Here is a 16698-nt window from a genome sequence, read left to right as displayed (position 1 = left end):
CAACAGCCAAGCTCTCATAGGCTGAGAGAAAAAATAACATAGGCTCTTCAGCCAGAACAAGAAAGCCTTACAAAGTGACAGACCAAATGCCAGAAAAGGATGAGTTCTGTGCCAAAGCCTAATCAAGAAGAAGGCCTGTCAAAATGCAATTCTTTCCCCCTGACATTGGCTGACATGGAATTAAACAAGAAGGAAATAGAGATGATTGCACCAAAACATTTCCAATAAATGACACAACAGGGTTCAGAGATATCCATGAAAAGATTCATCTTAATAACATGTAGGTTTAGCAGGCTTTATATTGTAAATAATAATACTCTAAACCATGTGTGTCCACCTCAGGACTTAAAGAGACTGCCAAGTGTAGGTAAGACACTTTGTGTGTAGGTCTCTGTTATTTTTAAAAACTACTTCTCTAAGCTCTGTCTACCATCTGGAAAAAATAAATTGCACTTAGTTTTGGAGACCTGTATCTGTGACACTACCTACTGCTACTGACCTGAAGGAGTACTCCAGCAGGGGCCAACTGCAGTTGGGTAGCACAGCTGGTACCCAGGAAGGCATAACCTGGAGAACCAGTTGGAAAAAGAGTTGGATTATGGAATCCCACCCCAAAGAGAAGTGGAGGCACAGACCTGCCACTTGAAAGGGGTGCACTGAGGGTACTGGAAAATGGGTAGCTTGCCCAGAAACCATGACACCATGTTTTTCTAAGTAGAAATGCAAGGACTATGGATAAAATATTCAAAAGTAGCTATATGTGACATGGAAGCCTAAGTCTCATTTTTAACATAACTTAGGTACTTAGGATCAGGAATCTTTTAAAGGTATTTAGGCACCTAAACATAAGTGCCTGACTTCCACTGAAATCAATCAATGAAATCAATGGGAGCCAGGTACGTAGGCATTTTGAAAATACCACTAGGTGCCTATCTGCATCTTCAAGAAATGTGACATTTTTAGACGTGAGAAACCCAAGACAACAGTATTTTAATCTATAGGATTTTAGACTGTAACTGAACTAAACTCAAGCGTCTGATATAGGGTGATTTCCTTCTGATGTCATAATGCCACTAGCCCCTTAGTAGCAGTTTATAACTACACTGAAAACCAAATAAATTGTCAAGACACTTAAAACACTTCTTGTTTTTCCTTTTGTGTGGTTGAAACTCTCCAAAGGAGGAGGGATATGGCCATGGCCCCATTTCCCCTCCACATCAGCCAGTGATGGAGATGGGCCATCATGATGAATGCACAAACTGTACCTTGTAAAAGAATGCAGGGGCTGCTTAGGCCTGCATTCCACAGAACTCCATGGAACACAGGTTCTATATCAGTCATGGTAATGTGGGAGCAGTCCCTTGAGTATATTTGTCCTTGTGTATAACATACATGCATTTCCTAGAACCTTCCCTGCCTCCCCCCAGCAGCTTAAAATGCAGCTGTCACAGTTCAACTGCACCTGTATTTCCCCTCTTAAGGTACAGAAATGATACATGCATACAAATTGGATAAACACATTCAGTAAATCATAAACTTTTCAGTGATACCTTACATGACCCATCTTGCATAAAACCTCTTAGTTATGCCATATTCATATCATAACAATATTTCTATGAAGAATAGTGGGTGTAATGTCACAGATAAATTCCAAACTCCCAATAATACAGCCCGCTGCCCTTCAATCAGGAGGTTTACGTAAAACAATGTCAACAGTTTTCTGGTTTTTGTGGTGTATGCCCTGTTTCCCTCTGTCCCATGCTTTCTCTTCTTCTCCCGCTCTAAAGTTGTCAGGAGTCCAGATCAAAACTGAAATTTGGTCAAAAGAATAGGATTTGAAGAGGGACTTGAAGGAGCTGAGGCAGATTGCTTAGTGTACTGCAGCAGGAAAGTTAATCCAGGCATAGGGGGAAGTGTGAGAGAAAGTGTGCAGATACTTGTGGAAAAATAATACAAAGAGAACATGAAGGGAAATGGAGTTGATGGTTGGGGCTGAAATGGTAGGAGCTGAAAGATGAGTGAAGCCATGGACAGAGTTGTACAAAACCTTGAAGAAGAGGACAAAGGGTGTGAATTGGAAGAAGGAAGAATTGCAAAATCAGTGATGCCTGAATAGCAGAGTGATACAATCAGAGCAGCAACAGAGGAAAATTAGTTTAGCAGCAACATTTTGGGTAGACTGAAGAAGTACAAGTCCTAGCTACCTGTCAGGTAGGGCAGAGAGTAGGAGGTAGCAGTATTCTGGGTGGGAGATTGCTAGGGTTGGACAAAGATGTTGATTAGAGGGGTGAGAAAAAAGGAGATAAAAAATCTGGAGCATATTTGAAGATGTTGAATATAGGGCAATGCAAAATAGTTCATTGGAAAAAGTTTTTGAGACTAAATTTGACTGTTTTTTTAAAAATGCCAAATTCTTGTCTGTTTTCTTCTCTCACATATAGAGCTCGCAACAAACTACAGGAAAAAAGGTATCATCATTTGGCTCATCTCTACATTCTGAAACTTTAAAAGCCTCATCATTTTTCAGCTATATTTTAGAGTTAAATTAGTAAGCGGTTATTATCTTTCTCTATTTCAGAGTGTGAGTCTGTGACCTTGTAGTTTCTTTGTAATAACATGAAATGCTGAGAGGCGGAGGGTGTGAGAGGCTATACAATCCTGCAGAGATCAGCCAAAATCCACATAAAGTTCTCAGATACAGCATTTGCATTAAGAGCGTTCCATTAACAAATATGCTTTCAGCATAACTCTGAGTAAAATCCCGGCCTTATTGAAATCAGTGGCAAAACTCCCACTGACTTCAGTAGGACCAGGAATTCACTTTCTATCTGCTCCACATCAGAGAAGGAGTTATTTCAGCTAGGGTGTGGAACGCCTTGCAACCTTCACTTAAGTTATCTTCACATAGTAGACAAAATGAATGTTTTGGACTAGGCTTTCTTATAAGATTTTCTGACACTCTTTCCACTTGGTCAGGCAGGAAATCTCCCAAGAACTTCTTTTCACAATATTCAGCTCCCCTGCATCTGAGATACCAGAAAGTGCAAAAGAAAGAAAAAACAATTATTATTATTATTTATTATTGGTGGGTAATATCTAGTCTTCAAGCTGGGCAAGAAGGGCTAGCCACCCCAGCTACATGCTTATGATCTTAGATAGGCTCTCCTGCTTCTTGTGCTGCCATGACTATACTTTATTTTTAGTGCTTTAGTTCAATGAGAGCAGCGCAAACAAGTCTCCTTGAGCTGGATCCAAGTGTAGATGTACCCTGAATTACAGCAGAGCCAAAAGGCCCCAGTCAAGATCAGGTGACCATTGTACTAGGCATTTGTACAAACCAACAGTAAGGGACAGTCCTTGCATCAACAAACTTACGGTCTAAATATATAAGACAAACAATATGTGGGAGACAAGAAGTAAATAGATGTGGAAATGAGGCACAGAGATTATGTAGCAGTGTTGCACTGGTCTGGGGTGGACAGTAATGACAAATGTACATAGCGGCTAAAATCTCAGATGCAGTATATAGTCTTATCCTGGGTGAATATCAGACAGGTAGCCAATGAGTGTCACTGTTACTCTTTGGCAGCACTTAACTAGATTGTCATGACAATAAAGTTCTATTGAATTACATTAGTTGACATGCCCAGGTTCACATAGGAAGTCCTGTGGCAGAGCCAGGAATTAAAGGCAGATCTCCTTTATTTACAGTATTTCAGCTTTTCTGTTTCTGACAGACATGGAAGTACATATGTGCACAAAATAATTGAGGAGAAAATGTATTTAAACTCTTTAGAATCTCAAAAAAAGTTTGATTAGTGTTTGGAACAAAAGTTCAGGTTGATTCATATTTCCTCAAAACTCATACAACCATTCCTGCTAAGACTGGCTCAAACCATGTTGCCTTTTGGAGATCCATCATCTAACACTAAAATAGAAATCCAGATCTGAAGTCAGGTACTTTAGAGAGAATACAAGCATCTTGATGAGCATCATTAAATAGTTCAGACTACAGCAGACCTCAAGTTACATCACTTTTTATAAATAAGCTTGAGCAGATGTGACAGTAGAGACTTTCCCTTTATCCACTGCTAAGAAAAAATGTATTTACTGTATTACAGCAAGACATGGATTTCTCCACCTTGTCCTAGCTATGTGTTGTATTAACTGGTACAACAGCACAAGGGAAGATGGCACATAAATGATCTAATCTCATTGACTTTGGGAACAGCTGCACCTCATACTAACATATAACATTTGTAAGTGTCACTAGCAGCATGCAAAAGATCCCTCCCCTTAGAACTCTTGCTGCATGTGATTGAAAAGGAGGTTCACAGGGTGATGAAATAATGAGGAAAATGTCTTATTTCAGCTCTCCTGCCATAATACATTCTTCTCAAGATAGCTGATGATAAAAAAGTTTGTAATTTTGTCACTTCTCATCAAATCAGCTTTGGTCTCATGGTCTCTGATTCTAGTTTTAGCACAAAGTAGTTCTAGATACATACTCTCTACATCAATGTATATGTTTATATATAATACACACACACACAGAGATGAAAGTATTCTGAAGTACCTGCTACGTACTTCTTCCAGCTGATGAAGGTTATGACAGCTTTGGGTCTTGTTAGTAGATAGATCATTCTCATCTCTAGGAGAAGCAAAGGGATTGTTAGAACCAGAACAGCAAGAAATTCTTTCAGTCCGTGTGGCTTCCTATAAACTCGATGGAACATTAAAAACTGGCTACTTCAAAACAAGCAAAATCATATCAGTGGCAGCACCCAATACCCAGCTGCTAAGATCATTTTCCAAATGTTGCTCTGGCAACATCACACCCTTTATAAATTCTCCAGTGATTCCCCATTTTCTACTGCATCAAATTCTTATCCTCACCTTCAAGGCCTTGCACAATTCTTTTTTATACTTTCGTCTCTTATTCCATCCTTCTGCCAATGGTGCCGGGCTCAGACATCTATTATTTGCTTCTCTGAGAATACCTTCATACTTCCATCGTATCCTTAATGCATGGTGCATTGTCCCCTAATTAATCAATAAGGCCACTTTTCTTCCCTGAAGGAGAAGGTGAGGATAGACGTAGGGGCAAGAAAGACAGAAAGACATGCTAGATGACAGAGCAGAAAGGGGTGGGCTGGCATGGACCATAGCAGAAGGATCTTTAACCATTAGATAATATTCCCCTCCAGAACCTGGAGCAAAATCTAGGATTCCTGAGTTCCACCATTCTTCTGCTGTCTAGGAAATATCTGTGAACTCTCCAGCAAAGTGTGTTAGTTTCAGCTCCCTCTAGTGGCTAACCCATACAGAGGATAATAGCCTACTACCAGTAACCAGTTATTCTATTAGCTCACGTGAATTGTGCTGTGGTTTCAATAATTCCAAACCCGTAGATGACCTATGTGGGGTTCACTTCCACATGATGGAATTACTGGTTAAAATGGTTAAACTTAAGCCAATTTTACCAAAAGTGGCCACTGCATGTCCCTCGTTTTCTGTGTGCCCAAATTGAGACAACAGCGACCTTATTGGTAGAAGTGCTAAGCACTCACAACTGCAATTGAAATTGATTGGAGCTGTGCTCTCAACATATAAAGTGCTAACTACTCTGAAAAATAAGGCCCTAATGCATCTCAAGATAGGCACCCAAAATTAGTGGACACTTGACAATGTTTACTTTAATCTCTCTCGACCTCAATTCCCCATCTGTAAACCAGAACCAATAATACCATCTCACCTCAGAGTCTGTTGTGAAGATAAATTCACTGATGTTTGTGAGGCACTTAGATTCTACAGGAAGAGCCCATGAGTAATTTATAATTTTGTGTTTGTTGGATGGTTTGGATGGTATGAATTAAATAAGGCCTGGGATCACACACTGAATTATGAGAACAAAAAGAAATATTGAATTGCTCCTTATTCACTGAGCATCGTCCAGCCAATGCACTGAATGAGCCAGGGGCTTTGTGGAAAAAAATAATATGTGATCATGTAATTAAAGACTGTACCATAACTACAGACCTAAATTAAAGACTGGTCAAATTAAGGCTGCATGGGCAACCTTAATTCTTGCATTTTTCTAATTTTTAAGTGCTTGACTTTGCAACCTTAATGTTCATTTTGTTGTACATAATTTAAAATCAAATAGTCACGTCAATGGAGCTATGTGGATTTGCACCAGCTAAGGATCTGGACCAAGTACTAAATTCAGCTGTGGCTTAAATATGTCAACTCCATTAGCTTCAAAAATGTACCTCTACATCTCCACATTTTTAGTCCAAAAGTGACAGATGACGCTTATCTTTACAAACCTAACCTCTCAACCACCTACTCATTAATTTACCTTGTATAAAAAAAGTCTGAATAATACAGAGCTCTGTGGTACAAGAATAACCACAATATCCCATTTTATTGATGTTTGCTGCAGCAATGCAGTGAAACGCACTGATCATAATAGCACAAGATTTCTGTGATCCCAAACCATGAACAAACTGGGCACAAATGACAACAATTGTCATCTAGTAATCCAAAGTGGGAGAGACCCCTATGATCACAAATATGGGTAAAACTGCAGAAATATGTCCATGAATATTGTTTTGAATTTTTATAAATTTTTTCTTTGACTGTGTTTGTACCCCTTTTGTTTTCACTTTCTACAAATAACCTAGTAAGAACATTTACTCTCAGGAATATATGCCATGAATACTGGAATATATTTGTGCAATGCATATTTAAAATTTTAATCAAAATTGTTTGCACCAATAATCATAGTTTCACTCATCTCATCAGGGAATAGAACTGTGCATGAAGAATCTAAAGACCAAAAATTATCCAGACAGATTATTTGGTGAATATTCTGAAACACAAATAAATCCAAGAAACTCATGCTATACTCATGAAGAGAAAAAAGAAGCAAAATTAATCAAATAAATTAGTAACTGTAAAGTATTATCCCGTCTCTCTCCACAAATAAAGCTTTGAGCGTTTTTTTTTTAAACCAGGTCTAGGTCCCAGCTCTCTTTTTCTCACATTTATTACCCACCAGATGCCCATTATGGTTGGAGTTACACACAACAGTTATCATAGTAATATCTGTATTCACATAGCAGTAGGTCTTGGAACAGAGTTCAGGAGTAAGAGAGATCGTTTGTGTGTGTTCACCTCCTGAGCTGTTCTGCAACTTCTGAGAGTGGACAGATGTGTCGGAGGTTTGCCCTTGAGCAGTGGGATGACCTATTTTCTGACTAGATCAGATCACTGCACAGCCTTACATGGCCTTCTCAGCCTTGTTTGGGGGCCAGGAAGCCTGTATAAATTGTGTAGTGTGCACTGGACAGGGCCTGGCAAGCCAAAAGCAAACTGCACCTTTTTGTTTTAGACTAACTCATCCTCAAGAGCCTAATGTGTATGAACAGCAGTGAGATTTCAAGTTAGTGTTAGCAAATTTGTTGCATTTGCTAACCAGGACTTGAATATCTGGTTAATAGCTCACTATATTTTTTATATAACAGATATATGAATATAGATCCATGGATATTTCTGTTGTACATGATCAAATTCTTGCAGAAACACTCTTCATACCTATACTTGACTCTCATTCTCAGGTACATTACACAATTTCTGGTTCTCATTAGAAGTATTCCAATATTCTCTTTGGGTTGAACACAGCACAAGTGTCACCACTCCCAGAGGAAAGGACCTCATATAATTTAGTTTTCCCTCCTAGCTGCAAATTAGCTCTTCTGTATGAGTTTTCACCGTTTAAAATTTGTCATGTACTATTTATGAGCTCCACATACAGTCTGTCATTCAAAGCAATGTCTTGGCAAAAGAAAATGCTTAAATAATTCTTTAAATGTATTTATGTTTACATTCCATACTTCAAAACAATCAGAAACTGGAACAATGAAAGTACAAATATTGTCAGATTTAGTAGTGTTGTAGCTATCAATCTATGTTTTTTTTCTAAAATTGCAATCTAAATGCACATTCCATTATTTCATTTTTGCTCAGACGCTGCTTAAATCATGTCATCTCAGGTGACGTATATATAGCTACTGTGAAAGATATTACTCTTTTGAAGACAATAATGCAAACAAAACTACCATTGACTGCAATGGGAACACCAGCTGGCTGATTATTTGAATTTATCTACTTCTGTCATTGTGGCTTGAAAACAGATTTTTTTTAAAAAAGCCATTGTTTAAATTGTTGAATAATATTATTTTAAATAGAAAGAGACAACATACCCCCGATTTTCTGAATCAGCGATTTAAAAAAAAAATTGTGTTATTGTATAATCTGGGGATGTTAAGAAGCTTATGCTGCCCTCTTGTTTCCCTAGACCACCTGCTATGCTGAGGTTGGATTTTATATATTTCTTGTCCCTTTGCTTTCTGATTAAATTCCACTGTAATCCATCTAGTCTCTCATTTTGATAGGTTTTATTTATTTATTTACATTAAAACACAGTGTATTTTTACACACTTCCTCCTTTTTTAAAACTTACAAACAGGGGTGATTGGGGAATTTGCACTATCTACAGCCAGATGCTTGTTGCTTTTCATAAACATTTTATTTTAAAGTAAATTTTTGGCCACTCAGGTGTAAAACCTGTTTTGACTTTTAAGATGATCTGGAAATGTTCATGTTCAGGATTTCCCATTTTCTTTCCTTTGTTCTTTTTAGCTATGGCCACAAGCCAGTGGTCCAGTCTGCTTGCCAATGGAGATGAAATCCAGGATCCAGAACACATAACCTCTGTCCTTTGGTGATGTTTCAGTCTGAATCTGAACTTCATGGCTTTGGACTTTTTCTAATTTCTTACCATCCACTGAGTAGCACTTTTCTTAACAGTGTATTCTTTGCCACTGTATTCTTTGTTCCAAGGCCATTGCAGCCAATAGAAAGACTACCATTGATTTCAGCTAGTCTCATATGATTATAAACTGCTCCTGTTTTTATGGTTTGACATTGGAAAGTTTGAGGGGGGCGGGGATGGGATGCAAGGAGGTGATGCAGAGAAGCCACTTGAGTTCCTCCAGATTCTCCTTCCCCACCTTCACTCCTGTGTGGGGGAAGCAGCAAAAATATTACAGCTTGAAGCATAATTAAACTCTGTGCTCTGGGTATTTCTACACAGCAAAGAAAAACCCACAGCTGGCCTGTGCCAGCTGACTCAGGCTTGCGGGACTTGGGCTGCGAGGCTGTTTCATTGCTTTGTAGACTTCTGGGCTTCCATATTGCAGGGTCCAGAAGTGCCCAGCACTGAAACATCCCTGAAGCCCAAGCTCCACAAGCCCGAGTCAGCTGGCATGGGCTAGTCCCCAGTGTCTAGTTGCTGGGTAGACACACACTCTGAGACTTAGTTTACACTATAAAGTTATGGCAGCAAATCACATCCGCTAGCTGACAGCTATACCGACAAAACCCTCAGTGTAGACACAACTATACCATTAGAAGCGTGCTTCTCTTAGCTTTGTTAACCTCATTCAGGGAGGTGATGCAGCTATACTGGCAGAACCCCTTTTGTACTGGGGGCTATTTCAATATAGGCTTTGTAGTGTAGACATCGCTGATGGTAGTTCCAGAGGCAGCCACAGATACCTGCATTTAGTTTCCTACTGTATTAGGCTTAGACTTGTGTGTTTTTGTTTTATTTTGCTTGGTAATTTACTTTGTTCTGTCTGTTATTACTTGGAACCACTTAAATCCTACTTCTTATATTTAATAAAATCACTTTTTGCTTATTAATTAACCTAGAGCACGTAATTAATACCCGGGGAGCAAACAGCTGTGCATATCTCTCTATCAGTGTTATAGAGGGTGAACAATTTATGAGTTTACCCTGTATAAGCTTTATACAGAGTAAAATGGATTTATTTGGGGTTTGGGCCTCATTGGGAGCTGGGTATCTGGGGGCTGGAGACAGGACCACTTCTTAAGCTGTTTTCAGTTTAGCCTGCAGCTTTTGGGGGATGTGGTTCAGACCTAGGTCTGTGTTTGTAGCAGATTAGCATGTCTGGCTCAACTAGATGGAGTACTGAAGTCCCAAGCTCCCAGGGAAAATGGGCTTAGAGGTAGTCTCAGCACCCTTGGCAGTCCCAAGGGTGTCTCTGTGACCCAACCCATCACAAATATATCTCCTGCAGCAGCTGTGCCCTCTGTGGGCAGGCAGGAGATGATAAGGGTTAGGCAGCAGAACAGATTCCCCCCAAATCTACACAGATCTGGGAGGATCAGTGGCTTTTTCTACAAGGGAGTAGGGAAAAGACACCAAACCTGTACTCCCCTACCCAAAGAATTCAAAGGAAACTCTACAAGTTTTAGCTCATGGAGTTTCCTCTCCAATTTTCAGAATATGCCCCAAATGGGGGAATGCAGGTCTTTTTTTAACGTTAGGTTTCATTATCATACAAGGAAAGATAGTAAATCAAGAAAAATCTGCTTTTGTCTTATATTAAGTTCAAATGCCATTATTAAATGACATGTGTACATGCTAAGTTTATCTTAATCTTTCCTTATATTTTAGTGCTTTGTCTGTTAAATAAAAGCCTTTTGAATAATCTTGTGTGGAGCTGTTTTACTTTTACTTTATGTTTTTATATGACTTATTATCAGTGTTTTTGTTATTTGGTCTTGGCCATAAACACAGTGATATCACTTGCAAATGAACCCTGCATTCTCTGAAAATCTAATACAACTATTCACTAATTAAAAAGATGACCAACATGTTAAAGCATCTTAGAACATGCTGAAATTTTGTCATTTCCTACTGAAACCCTAACTCTGCAATTATTCTTGCTATATTACTTACAAAGAACCAGCATTTCTGTGACCTACACTAGTGTACTCATAATTCAGAATATTTTTAAGTCCTTTATTTAATGGATGAGATAGGACCTTTTTCCCAGTACATGTGCTCTTGTGTCAGAAAATATTAGCAATCCACAGAACCACTGGATTATTTCTTTTCAGTAGAAAAGTCTGAAATCACAATATACAGTTTCTTTTTCCAGACACGGAAGATGTGGGAGACTCTAACATTCCAAATTGGGCCTACCATACCCTTTCCTCCTTAAGTGTATTTGCTAAGCAGTGAAGTACTACATCCTAGGATATGTCTGCACTTGCCTCCCAGCCCAGGTAATCAGACACACGCTGGTGCTGCTTCAGTTAACACACTAAAAATAGCATTGTGGGCATAGTGGCATGGGCAGTCACGTGGATTACCCACCCAAGATCAGATCTATGGGGTCAGGTGGTGTCATAAATATAAAGGAAAGGGTAAACCCCTTTGAAATCCCTCCTGGCCAGGGGAAAGCTCCTCTCACCTGTAAAGGGTTAAGAAGCTAAAGGTAACCTCGCTGGCACCTGACCAAAATGACCAATGAGGAGACAAGATACTTTCAAAAGCTGGGAGGAGGGAGAGAAACAAAGGGTCTGTCTATATGCTGGTCTTTACCGGGGATAGACCAGGAATGGAGTCTTAGAACTTTTAGTAAGTAATCTAGCTAGGTATGTGTTAGATTATGATTTCTTTAAATGGCTGAGAAAAGAATTGTGCTGAATAGAATAACTATTTCTGTCTGTGTATCTTTTAGGTAACTTAAGGTTTTGCCTAGAGGGGTTCTCTATGTTTTTGAATCTAATTACCCTGTAAGATATCTACCATCCTGATTTTACAGGGGGGATTTCTTTATTTCTATTTACTTCTATTTTTATTAAAAGTCTTCTTGTAAGAAAACTGAATGCTTTTTCATTGTTCTCAGATCCAAGGGTTTGGGTCTGTGGTCACCTATGCAAATTGGTGAGGCTTTTATTCCAACATTTCCCAGGAAAGGGGGGGTGCAAGTGTTGGGAGGATTGTTCATTGTTCTTAAGATCCAAGGGTCTGGGTCTGTAGTCACCTAGGCAAATTGGTGAGGCTTTTTACCAAACCTTGTCCAGGAAGTGGGGTGCAAGGTTTTGGGAAGTATTTTGGGGGGAAGGACGCGTCCAAACAGCTCTTCCCCAGTAACCAGTATTAGTTTGGTGGTGGTAGCGGCCAGTCCAAGGACAACGGGTGGAATATTTTTTACCTTGGGGAAGTTTTGACCTAAGCTGGTAAAGATAAGCTTAGGAGGTTTTTCATGCAGGTCCCCACATCTGTACCCTAGAGTTCAGAGTGGGGGAGGAACCTTACTTGGGCAGATAGTCCATGCCGCAAAGTCCACACTGCTATTTTTAGCAAGCTAGCTAGCATGTGTCTGTCTATTGAGGCTGGAGGAATATATAACTTGGAGTTTGGGGTATGATTCCCAACACAAGGAGACATACGCGCACTAGTGCTGATTGAGGTAGCATGCTACAACCAGAGCATAGCCACTGCAGTGTGAGCAGTGGGATGGGCTAGCCACTCTAGCAGCGGCCAGTACATCCCTCGGCCCGTGCCACTTCCCTCAGCCCCCATTGGCCTGCAGCGGTGAACCGCAGCCAGTGGGAGCCACGATCAGCCGAACCTGTGGATGTGGCAGGTAAACAAACTGGCCCAGCCCGCCAGGGGCTTTCCCTGAACAAGCGGCATCCCAAGTTTGGGAAACACTGGCCTAAGGACTTGGATGGGCATATTATGGGGGCAACTGGCCCATCTCACCACTTGCACTGCAATGGATACATTCTATTTTTAGTGTGCTAGCTCAATGAGAACTAGCACAATCATATCGCCTCCTCCTGGGAATTACACCCCCAGCTTCAGGTGTACATGTACCCTGGGAGTCATGCTCCCAGCTTCAGTGTAGCCATATCCCTGTGACCAGAGAAGGCAGACCAAGTGCAGAGGGAGAGCTTTCATATCCCCTTATGATTATAAGCCAGCACTGTTTTCTCTCATTACACTCTGGCCCCTTTTGAACATCTTCAGACAAGCTGTGACCTTGGAAGTTGGAGAGCACCAGGCAGCCTCGTCTGAGACGGTTTTAACATTGAGACATTACAAGTCACAATGAAGCCGGATCTGCAATGACCCTTATGTTCTGCTATTAGCCCCATTTGCCCCTGGGAGGAATGTCTCAGGATCTCTCTCAGGCACAGCTTTCCCACCTCATAGTACATTACCAAGATAAAAGCCACTAGAAGATTGAGCTGATTTCTAAGTTTGCTTTTTAGTAAACTAGTGAATTCCATTGCTCAGGAAATGGAATATTGCTAACCCAGGCTAGTGTCAGAAATAGAAACTTCTGGCTTTCCCTCACCCCTTCAAAGCCACATAGAGGGTTACACGCAACCTAATAATACCCTTATCTAGTGCTTTTCATCAGTAGGTACCAACGTGCTTTACACTGGCAGGCAATATCATTATCCCCAGTTTACAGCTGTGGAAACTGAGGCACAGAGAAGGGTACTGACTTGCCTCAGGTCACCCAGCAGGATAGCAGCAGAGCTCAAAATAGAACCCAGATCTCTTGCGTTCCAGTCTAGTGCTCTAGCCACTAGACCACATTGCTTCCCCAGAATTACTAAGGAGGACAGTGTTTGGGTTCTGGGAACCTCTGAAATGTTTCTAAATGATACTAGTAATATAACTGCACTATGGGGTGGTGAGACACTTTGTTCACTAATGTTAAGGGACCTTGAGAGGATTTTGCTTTTCTCTACAGTATGGGGCACTGGTCACTTGCTAGGATCGTCTGGTATATCTTATCGAAACAATTCCCTGTTATTGCAGGGGCCTTGGTGCACCTCAGTCCCTCCTCTTCCCTGCCTGTGACACAACAATTTAATCTTCTCAGGGCTGCAATACTTTGGTCTAATTCTGACTGAGGTGCTTGGTGTGGGGGAGGCTGGGTAGTGTTTAATGGCTTGTGATATATAGGTGGGAAGACTATATGATCTGGTGGTCCTTTCTGGCCTTAAATTTTATTCCTTGTAAAGCACGTCAAGATTCTCTCACAGATGGTGCTATAGAACTGCAAAGTGCTATTAATATTACTAGTGTGTTATCTTTATGAACCCTACTTTATTACATATGCTTATCACTATCTAATATGTGACTAATCATACCCTCCTACTATTTTTGTGGTATTATTCTATGAACGGCACAAATGTCACATATGTACATGAATGTATAGTTATATAATAGATGTGTGCATGGCAGAGTACAATCTTTATTTACTTTAGCATGAGGAAATTAAGTGCATATGATGTAAGTCCTACAACAATTAGCAATAGCGTGTATATATTGGCATGCGTCTGCTGCATATTCAGAAAGAATACGAATTTCATTCTAGTGACCTACCTCTTCCCTGTTTCTGACTCCCCACTTTTTAATTACTTATGTAGACTTGCTTGATATCAACTAAGTGATGCTTTAAATTTGGGCTTCTTTAAAAGACTCAGAAAGGAGTGATGCAACTAGGCAGCATTTTTGCCTGTTAGCCCAAGGCATCACTGGGTTGGATCACCAACTTTTTTCAGCAGAACAGCAGCTTTCCAGCCTGACAGCGTACTGCACCTGACAATGGCTATTCTCCCTAGCTGCGATGAAGGACAGAAAATGTTCATGTCAGTCCCACTGGTTTTACATTAAAATGAAACAAGACTAGAATTTCAATAGCTGAGTTCAGCAGTACAGTACTCCAAACTCCAAAGTAAACTCTCTTGATTTCAACTACAAAAATGTAGCAGCAACAACAGAATTCTACAGACTGAATTTCAGAGGGTATATAAAGACTAGAGGGATGCAGGTAATAAATTCCTGCTACCAACTTTCACCTGATATTAAAAAAAAATACTGGTTTTCATAGGCAGCCAATCATCCAGATTAGCCTCTTGCTTTTGCTTCAGTCAGTGGCCATCGTAGAAGATTACAGTGAATGAGCAGAGCAGTGCCTCCTGGGTCTAAATCAGAAAAGCAGCCTTAGACAGTACAGCATTTAAGCATATGCTTAAGTGCTTTTATGAATTGAAACTTTAGTGTGCAATTGAGAGGGGCAGTTTAGTTAGAGGTGTTCTACCTTCCTTGCAAGTACTGGTAGATGGTTCTTAAAAATACTGCTATTGTCAAAATTTTAGAGCCTGATGCTGAAAAGGGGGCAAATTGTGCAGAAAAAGAAAATTATTAATTTTGAAAATTTTCTATACAGATTTGGGAGGGTTCATCATATTATTATTATAGGTTTTGGTAACTGAAAACAATTGGCTGGTCAGGCAAAAGTGTTGGTTGCTGAAAAATATTTTTTCCCCCAAATATTCTTATTTTCTGTTGTTGAAAATAAAAAAAATCAGTTTTCAGGTTTTAGATTTCTGACAGAAAAACTGATTTATTTTCTTTGCAAACTAACATTTCCTTTGTCCATTTGGACAAAATAAAAATTTTCTTCCAAATAAAATATTCAAATGAAAACTTGACTAGCTCCACTTCCCTGCTCCAATTACTCTATTCACATGAGAAAAGATATGCACGTACTTAAGGATTTGATTTGATCAGGCAAATACTTAGGTGCTGATACAGTGAAGTATTTAGCCATGTCCCTATTTCAGAAAATCATTCCTATTCAGGAAGACATTTAAGTATTAGCTTAACTTTGAGCACATGTTCAAGTGTTTTGCTTTCAGGTCTTTATCACATGTGCACAGTGTGATTTTCAAAGCTTAATAACTCAGACTAATCTCAACTAATTTTCATCAGAACACTAAAAGACACCTCTCAGCAATAAAGCCTCTCCCTCCCTGCCAAATAACACTTTATTTCCTTAAGCTGTCTCCACTGTACAGCTGGTCAAGCAAAGGTCACTATCTATATAGATATATAATAGGGAAAGTGTATTTTTCCCCCACTGTCCTCATTCTGAAAATTGCCTCAAACTATTTTGTCAAACCCCAAATAAAATAAAATCATCTTCAGGCAGATGTTTGATCTGAGGTAAAAATTCGGGTAAATTATGTGTGATGGTAAAAAAGGGTTTATAATGGAAATAAATTGGCAATCTTAATTAACAGTTGGGAGCATTTCCAGCTATTAATCCATCTACAACAATGGGAAGAGATTTCTAAATTATCAAGGATTCAAACCAGCAAAAAGGTGAGTTTCCCCAATTATTAGTGAAGATAATCACTGTCAGTAATGGGATTTGGGGGTTCTAAACACCTTGCACAGGGTACTCAGCATTTTGCAGAATGGCCACTTACACCTGATTCTTTAAACATCTAAGTATGTGCATAACTTTATGCACACAAGTAGGCTCATTTACAAATGGGACTATTCATGTGCATAGAGTTACACACAACTTTACATTTCTGCAGGACTGGGGATCTTAATGTTGTACATGTCAGTTTAACCAAATTATCTATCAGCATATTTAGAGAGAGAGAGAGAGAGGTTTTTTAATGACAGCTCCCTAAAGAAACAGTACAGAAGTATTTATTATTTTATACAAGCCAACATGTCAACACATTTTAGTGGAATCTCAGTGTATTTTTTGTCTAGCAACAAAAACTAGAGAATAAATTATTTATAACATTTGTAACTATTTTAAGCAAGCTTGTTTTGCATGGCTACCAATCTACAAATTAATCAAAATAATTTGATGTAATTAGTATCTCTTGTACATTATAGATGCTCTTCATTTTTTCATGTCACTTATCATTCCCACTGTAACAGTTCAGCTGAAATCTACTTAACATAGCATCCAGTAATCAGAT

General features: G+C 39.5%; 1 long non-coding RNA gene across 1 annotated transcript in view; it reads right to left on the bottom strand.

Annotated features, from left to right (window-relative positions):
* Window positions 1-2844: 2844 nt before the first annotated feature.
* Window positions 2845-16698, bottom strand: part of LOC311522775 — a 52253-nt gene continuing 38399 nt past the window's right edge. Inside the window, exons 2-3 of the long non-coding RNA XR_014712180.1 lie at window positions 4577-4651; window positions 2845-3026 (exon numbers count right to left, since the gene is read on the bottom strand). This is a non-coding gene — a long non-coding RNA (uncharacterized lncRNA). The remainder of the gene's footprint in view (window positions 3027-4576; window positions 4652-16698) is intronic.

Source organism: Lepidochelys olivacea (assembly GCF_965140295.1).
Source record: "Lepidochelys olivacea isolate rLepOli2 genome assembly, chromosome: 6".
Classification (NCBI taxonomy): domain Eukaryota; kingdom Metazoa; phylum Chordata; order Testudines; family Cheloniidae; genus Lepidochelys; species Lepidochelys olivacea.
Note: the sequence above shows the minus strand (reverse complement) of the source record. Positions and strands in the feature narration are given on the sequence as shown.